This window comes from Monomorium pharaonis, chromosome 6 (assembly GCF_013373865.1).
Source record: "Monomorium pharaonis isolate MP-MQ-018 chromosome 6, ASM1337386v2, whole genome shotgun sequence".
NCBI classification, from domain to species: Eukaryota; Metazoa; Arthropoda; class Insecta; order Hymenoptera; family Formicidae; genus Monomorium; species Monomorium pharaonis.
The window spans coordinates 21073065-21082135 of NC_050472.1; the positions used below are offsets into that span (position 1 = coordinate 21073065).

The 9071-nt window shown below is 35.4% G+C and overlaps 1 long non-coding RNA gene across 1 annotated transcript in view; it reads right to left on the minus strand.

Annotated features, from left to right (window-relative positions):
- Positions 1–7394: 7394 nt before the first annotated feature.
- The window catches only part of LOC105839813, a 146524-nt gene continuing 144847 nt past the window's right edge, over positions 7395–9071 (minus strand). Inside the window, exon 5 of the long non-coding RNA XR_004963559.1 lies at positions 7395–8080. This is a non-coding gene — a long non-coding RNA (uncharacterized LOC105839813). The remainder of the gene's footprint in view (positions 8081–9071) is intronic.

The following is a 9071-nucleotide window of genomic DNA, read 5'->3' on the forward strand; positions in this document are numbered from 1 at the left end:
CAATGGAATACAAGGCGCAACGTTATGAAACTTCATCAATTTCGTATCAAGCAATCAAGAACATTTAAAATGATTGCTTGATACCGAGTCCTCAAAATTGGGACCGAAGATCGAAAATTAATGTGAAAATCTTGATAGTACAGTTTTTAGTTTTATAAAAATTAATTTACACAGGGATCTGATAAGGTCTCAAGTTCTAACAAAAATAATCTTATATTGAGAGTTAAACGTTTGGAAAACGTGTGATGTTTTCAGATTGTTAATACTTCAACAACTACACAAACATTTCTCACTTATATGCATTTGGCTTATCAAGTTTCTCGCAATGCGAAAGATTTTATTATTAGATCCAGAAACTACAGATTGCATTTTTAATTCATTGATTAATCAATTACTTATAAATACAATTTTGTTACATGAAAGTTGCACAGTGTTCAATGCGATCAATCGATGAATTAAAAAAAAAAAACTCACCTTGTATCACAGCTTGGAAGACGCACGTATGCGACATAAGCGTCATTTGCAGACCGGTGGCAGAGAGTGCCGTGCATTTAAACCGGATCGGATATAAACACGAATTACTTATTATCATACACTTGGCCCAGTTTTTGAGTTGCGCGCACGTCGGGGTTGTCTGCGCAATTTTCAGGCCGACGATCGCCGTCTGCACGCACGCACGTGATGTATGTGCGTATGTATATACGAGTACATTGCACGCGTAACGGGCGCAACCTGTGCGGACGGAGGGCACCGTCAGTTTTCCTCGCTTCTGTGAGCATATCTGATCAATCGGCGGAAGTGGGTGACGCGCGGACTCGGCACGAGCTTCACGAAACTGGGTCTCGCGGAATCACTGGGGTGACGCAAGTGCGCTTTTGATATGAAACCGGTTTAATGCTGCTCGAGAATCAGTTTTATCAATCATCTCGGGCCCAGAGTTTTTGTCGAAATTCTACAAAGCTCTGTGACTTTGCCAAGTCAGAATTCCGATGAGTGAGATTTTGCCTTGCATGCACGAAGCTAATTTGTTGCTAATTGGACATTCGAAGCTTATTTTATGTTACAAATTTACCAGATATTATAATTTTTTAGGGAAAACTCGGTTGGAAGTGAAAACCCTTGTCAGTGCAACACTTGTTTCAAATTCTTTTGAAAGATGTATTTAAATAAAATTTCAACAAAACACTGTGCGATTTCACTTTATCTCTACATGCATCTCTTGAAGCATTTAATTAAAAAACACAATTATAAATATTTTTTAAATTATTTTATACGTTATCGGCTAAGTGTAAAGTTATCGAATCAAGATAATCAATTATCGAATTAAAATAACCATCGTATTACAGTCTGAATTATGTTTTCATTTTCAGATCTGCATGTTTTTTTATACGAGGATTTAATTATATTTTGCATTTGCGGTGTAAGCTTAATGTTAGACGAGAAGAAAGTTTTTTTTATGTGGATTTGAGGAATTTTTTTTTAGTGGAAAAAAATGTGCATTATAAATATCGAATAATTACCTACATATATCTCAACTCTATTTACTATGTATGTGTGTATGCTTATTTGCATATAAAGCACATGCGCATTGCTCATAAATTCAGTATTCACATTTTTAACCTCCTCCCTCCACACCTTGCTCATTGCATTTAATATCGAATCAACCTTTTCTCGCTTAATTAACCGACGAATATTAACCGACTCTTTTTATGTCCGCGATAATTTTACGCGCCGTTTCGGCTACGGATGTAAAAACGGTAGCGTGACAGCGTTTGATTCATTCAATAATAATCGTGCAATCAGGTATTTCATACGAAGTCCTTTCAATTTAACTTCTCAAGACGCTCGTTAAGTTTAAAAAAAATAACTAGTAAACGTAGAGATTCTATAACAAGAGACACAAATGTGCTTCAAGTTTAGAATTCTAAATGTCAACTTACTCGCGTGATAAAAATTTATACGCAATTGCTAAAGATTGCTTCATACGTTTTCTATGTGTGCTTCTATGCAATTGTATGACAACTAATACAGCAGATATAATAGTAGTTTAACAGTAGGAAGGCACGATATGTGGAAGAAACTAATTAAATAAAATTAATTGAAATAATTAGTCCTGTTTTTACATATCGATCTGTGTTCTACTAGACATCTATTGCTGTATTAATGTGTCGAAATGTTACACTAAATGATTCACAGTTAAGAATTTAATGCGTTCTCGAATTATTTTGATACGCTAGCAGCCGTATATAGTCTGTCGTCCGTTGAAAGCAAATTTTATTTAGATCATGTACGCACTTCGGATATCAATGCGCGCGAATTTCGTTCAAGTTTCCATATGGGGATCCTTGAGAGCATCGCGTCGGTCCATTTTTCGGGCCCGACGAAACGGTAATGCCGAAGATTATATATTAAAGGAGATTGCTGCCGCCGCCTTCTCCGGTCGTAAAATGCATAAAGGTTCGAGAGTGTGTTATTATGATTTCCGAACTTCTCTTCTTCGGCAGCCGAGAGATTTCTCGACACTCGGTTACTTCCGTAACCAGCAACCGTCCCATTAAATGATATTCTTATTTCGGCGGGATTAATTGGCTTTCGGATGTGTGTACTGCCAAATTTCAATAATATTGAAATAAATCTTACAATAATTATAAGGCCACCAAATTATGTTATTACGTTGAAAATAATGATAATTGCATTTTATAAATGTAATGTTATGCGAAACGAGAGAGAAAAACAGACGGTTTATTCAAATGAAATACGCAATAATAGCTTTAATAATAATCTTGTAAAGTAAAAAATTATAAGAATCAATTTTTAAGAAAGATATGCATATTGTGCACTAAAACAAATGTACTAATACACATAAAACAGAAGATTTTTTAAAATTATATACAAGTAACATAATAATATTTTATAGTAGTCGACAATAACGCATAAAAAATTATCTAAACTTCTCTAAGAAGTTCAAAAAATAAACATCTTTGTATTATTATTGCATTATTGCGAGGGAACGTATGCGCTCGCGCGGTGCATAGCCGCGTTAGATGCAGGTGGTACTTTTGCAGTACCACCTGTGCAGTGCGTTTCGTATACATTTTTTCCGTTGCGGTCCCGCAGAAAGTGCCTTCAAACGAACGCTACGAGTGTCATCGGCAACAATACAGTATTTTATAGTTGCCACATTTGTTGGTTGCCTTCTGCGAGTGCGGCGTTCTTCTCGCCTTAATTGCAGACGCAATTAAATGTGAAATCATCGCGGCTACGATTGGCGGCTTATAATTTTTTTTTTCTGCGTTCGACGCGAGACGTCGTGCGGTCTGTGCCGTAAAAACCGCGATGCGAGTGGTAGTCGAGCTGGTAATCTGGCACACTTGGTGAAAAGCGGACTAATTTCCTTCATCGGGTGCCTCGCGATGACACAAACACGGAGCACCATCTGCTCAGGGACCTTTGCTTGCGTCACTACTAAATGCGCCGATTATTACAGAGGAAAGCGGGAGGTTTCCAATTATCCCAGATCAAGACCGAGACACTTTTTTTTTCTTCGTCGGCATCGTTTCTTCAAAACGAAACTTGCGGCGCGGCGAGTCTTGCGGGACCACCTGGATCAAAAGATTCAGGAGGACCAATCGTTTTTTTTTTTCAGCCGTTATCAGACTTGCCAAAATTGACGGGGAGATAAAAGAACAATTCATTGCGAATCGCTAAAGGATGTTACTAAAACGCTTTTAAATTATTTCGCCTATTGAAAAGATCGCTGTGGATATTGATGCGAGTATTGATTTGTTACGTGGGAACGTGCCGAATGCTAATGCCTTCGTGCCATATGTTAATTAATGACATATGGTGAACTGCCGAAGGTTTATACGGTATACAAACTTATTTTGGGACAGATTTTGCAAACAGGTAAAAAATTTTTTATATAAGAATATATATAAATATATATAATTACAAAATATATCCATATATGTTCATACATGTGTTTTTTTATAAAATTTTTGTTTGGTGTTAAAACAATAAGTCATACTAAAAGTACAAAAATTTAATTAAAAGAATCATTTTGCATTGCTTTTTTTAAACAACAATGTTAATTTATATCGGCATTTCTCTTGTTTTTAACTATCATTCTTTAAATTAAAATATATGATCGGGATTTTCCTTTGCACTTACAAAATCATCCTCGATGAATTCATTAGCGAAGAAGATACGCTAATTAAAAGTCCACCGACATTTCGATATTGACATTTTACAATGTCTGTTGCCGCTTTCTGTGCGTATTCGTACATTATGCACATGATACTCTCAAAACGCTTATACATACGATAAGAATTAATCGAGCTGGTTCCACGTTTCTTGAAAATTTCTGACGCTGAAAGTATTTATTCGTTAATACACGACTGTCTTAATGAAATTATTTTGAGTGTTTTTTTTTTTTACTCGATATTAGTGACCTCGTCGTATGCATACGTAGCCCACAGCAACGTACATGTGGGTTCATTTGCATAAGAACCGGAACACGTCGTCGTTCGAATGGGCCTAGATTACAAATGGGTTTCGACTAACTGTCTCGCGTTCACTCTCCCATAAAGATTTCATAAAGATTTGTCAAAAATCACGTAAACGAGAGTCACGTCACTCCATCTAGCATACACGTAGTAAGCGAGAAACATTAAAGTAACATTTAGAAATGTTGATTTCGTGTGCATATTTTAAACATTTTTGAAGTAATATAATAGATATTGTTTAAACATTTTAAAAAGATTATTTCATGCCTTTTCTCGAAGCATTGTTGAAATTCATAGTTGAAACGTTTTAAAAACATTATCTCCAAGTCAAAGTTTGTTCATATTGATGTTATACACAACGTTAAATATGACATATTTGAAAACGTGACATATTATTGAATATTATTTTAGTATCATGGTAATAATGATTTTATGCCTACCGAGTACACGTATATATTCGACTGCGAAGGGAAATTTTCATCTCCTTCCAAACGTAATTCTCGATCTAATCGCAGCTTGTTCTCCGCAGCTGTATCAACTGCTGGAAGAAAGCCGTTCAAATTAAACTTCCCGCGACACAGCCTCTAATGCTAATATATAGAAATTTATGCGTCTCCTCGAAAGTTATCTCGTAAATGCGGAAGGGAGGCATTAAATCGATCCAGAAGTATACAGAAACGAGCGTTTAGTTTTATCGGGACTGGACGGGACTGAATTAATGTACCACGGGATTGGTAAACAAAGATATGTAGCGTAAATGAGGAGTCTGATCGGCAATTATGTAAATTCTCTCTTACCTTTTAAGTCTTTGTAGCTCGATGTGATTTTTTTTACTGGTCGATCGTGAATGTGTGATTAAAAAATGTTGTACAGTGTTTCAATATTTTGCTGAATTCCAATATAAAAAATAAAATACTAAAAGTATTGGTTATATAGTTCGATTTTTTAAGATACTTTCTTTGATTTCAGAGAATTTTCTCATAAAAATTTCTCCCGAAAATCACGATAGTAATAGGATTTCATGTGTCTTTTTCTGATTTATTAATATGCCTGCCACAGACATTTGATATCTTCACACGGTAAAATATATTCAATCAAATCTTCTGTCACTGTAAATTTAGCAAGTAATTCATAAGTAAAACCAACGTTATTCAGAATTACCGTATCACGCATGTATCGTCATTTCGAAGCTGTGCGTCCGAGGACTCCGATAATACGGCGGAGTCATTCCGCCAGTGTCAGCCTGGACAGTCTTCTCTTCACCTGCGCAGCATATGGCGGCAGGATACGCAAGCCAAGGGATGTTCAGGGATGCCTATCAGAGGGGTAGATAGGTTTTTGGCCGCTGGTAGGGTGGTCGAGCGGGCCGCGCGATGCTCCGACGCTGGTTAATTTGTTGTTCATCCACGTGACCCACTGCTTTCGGGGGGCAATGCGTTCGGTGCCTACTTCCGGTACTTGACCCTTCTAGAGGGGGTCACGCACCGTTGGTCCTCCACCTCTGGGCTACCTGTCCCTCTTTCGCTTTCGCGTGTTGCCGTTCGGACCTCTCGTTCGAACCACGACGACGCTTCAATTCGCTGGAGCGTGCTAAACACCACCCAAATCCCTGGGGTGATTCACCCTCTGCTAACACGAACACGGGTGAATCTTCGGGCGATCTGGACGGCTGTTATTGTGGCAATGCTGTCGATGATTGCTTCGGTTCCCAGACGTATGCGTCGCTTAATGCGTACCTGCACTGACGCAATAATAATATCCCCGGTATCCCCGACCTTTGATGTAAAAAGAAAAATTGATTATTCCTAGCATTGATATTATATGTATTTTTATCAAAAAAAAAGGTCACTGCAATCGCTGAACAAAATCGCAAATGACTGTTTAAAAAGATATTAAAATAATAAAACTTTAAAATATAATAAATTGCTAATTAATTAATAGTATTTTAGATATAATTTTCATGGCAGATCTTTAGTAACTTTTAAAGATTTTATTAAAATATTATTTTTTACTTGAAAATATAATTATATTAGGTTATTTTTATTTGTTTAGTAACTCGTGCGGTGATACTATTGCCATTTAATCACTTATTTTATTTTAGAGAAAAATTCCACTAATACTGGAATACTACTTTTTATTAATATTATATAGTGCGATATTTAGTCTCTGAGAAATGAAGGAATGTCGCTCTAGAATTGGCGATCTTCTATATATTTTGATTATTTATTTGCTCAAATATTTATTTGAATATCAAAAATGTCAAGTAAATAAGTTATTAAAAATACGCCAAAAACTACAGATAAGAGATAAGAGACAAGATAAAGCTTTTGTAATAATATGATATACTTCTCGTTACGTATGCATCACATTTATTATAATGTTGTAAAATTGCCATCAAATGAGAACAAAAAATCGTCTTTACTCGTGCTCACGCGTTGAGATCTCGTATTTAAAAACCTACCAACGTACAAGATAAACGAGTCGGCATCACCTGCTTCCATTTTAATTTGTCACCACGTTGCCATCGTCAGAGAAGGTGAAGGGGTACCAGACTTTCTCTGTCTCTTTTTCCTCGATACATTACATCTCTCCATTAACATCTTTTCAAGGTTTCTTATTAATCGTTCGGTATACTGTACCGTTGAAGACTTAATGATAACGATTTGACAAAAGAAATTTCTGTTTAGAATTGATTACACAAATAATTTTGTGTAATCTTAATACGCATACGATGTTTTCCAGCGTTTGTTAATAAGAAATAGTTATCTTTAACATTAAATTTAATTCAAAACCAAAAACATGTAGATCCCTATTTTATATTAGAATAAAAAAATTAAAATAATTAAAAACTAAAGTTCAAAAATGTAAGAAGGTATAAAAAAATTTACATTTTTCTGAAATATTTGTAAAATACATTATTTAATACCTAGGTTTACACAGTTGGAGATAGTATCAAAACGGTAGCGTATAATTTTATTGCATCTGCTGACGAACGTTTTGATGATTATTCATTGAGAGAAAGTAGATTCGATGGAGTTGATAATATTATCGAAGTGAATGATTTATATTGTATAATTTTATAGTAATTATTGTATCATTCTTACATAAAAATGTTCTGTAAATCAATTTATATTGGTTTATTATCCAATATACAAACATCTATACATATTTTTGTATTTTAATTACAGAAGATAAGTTAAAATACAAATATATGTACTCAATTTGACTTTTGAAATACCTTTTATCGACGTCAATCACTGTCATGTTGCCATTATTTATATGTCAATGGAGAACGGTTCGTTTCTAAGTTTGCTATGTAGGAGCCTCCTTTTATTCTACACGGATCCAATTAATGTGCCACATGACGTTTCCGACGAACGGAAATCGGCGGCCGGTGAGCCGAGGGTAGAAAAATGGTCGAAAAGAAGAGGCACTCGCTCGGACATCAGCGGCCAGCAGGAGGGTCAAAGTTAATTGCTAATCACTAAATCCACCCTTACGGGAACGGTGTCGATCGCTAGCGTCTGTTGTTCCCTGCGATTTTTTTGAATCCGTGATGATCCCGTCGAGAGTGACTCATGTTTAAACAACGAAAAAAGTGTTCAATATAACGTGTAAAGTATAATTTTATTTAAAAAATTATATCCTGGACATATTTATATGATTATTAATTTGTAGCCACTAGAATCTTTCTAAACATTTTTTTTGCGGGGGGCAGGGGGGAAAGGCCGTAAAGATAAATTAGCACGGGATGTTGGTATCTCGAATAGTTTACGTAAAGTACACACGCGTGCCATGTGGCTAACGGAATTTCACACCTCGAGGGGATAGAGTCGATTTTCCGGGGATTAATTGGGGAGAACCGCATAAAGTTAAACGTTTCCGGTACGATGATTCTCAATCTAACGGTCTTTGAACGGTTTTCGAACTGTCTATCCCGTGACGTCAGACTTATCAAAAGTCATTCAACAATGACGCAATTGCAAGGGTACAAAGAAAAAAAAAACGTAATAATAATAATAATAATGAAAAATATCGCCGCTTACCGCGACAAATCGCTATTTATCAATAGCTCTTCTCTAAATAAATAATTAAATAATTACACTTATGTATAAAAGAGCATTTAATTTATTATATTAAAATGTTTTATTTCTGTTCCCAATTTTAAAATATTAAAAAGTTTAAAATTGTTAAAAATTTTAGTTTTAAATGTTTTCTGAAACACTGTTTGGGAAACACTATTTTAATTTTCAAATTAAAATATTTTTAGCTATTTAAGAAACGGAGACAGAAATAAAATTTTAATATCTTGGAATCAAACACTTTCTTTTCTGAGTGTAATTAATATTTAATAATAATGTATTATAGGAGACACGCGGAAGAAAAAGGGGATATGTCTGATATCTAGGAATGATCCGGACACAGATCATATTTCATAATTGACATAAAAAGAATGTGAGTATCTCCGTTGTTATGAGTTCCCATGCACGTGACCCACAGCAAATACCAAATGGTATATAAAACATCGGAGGAAACACGTGACCGGTTATATGGGGTTAGATGTAT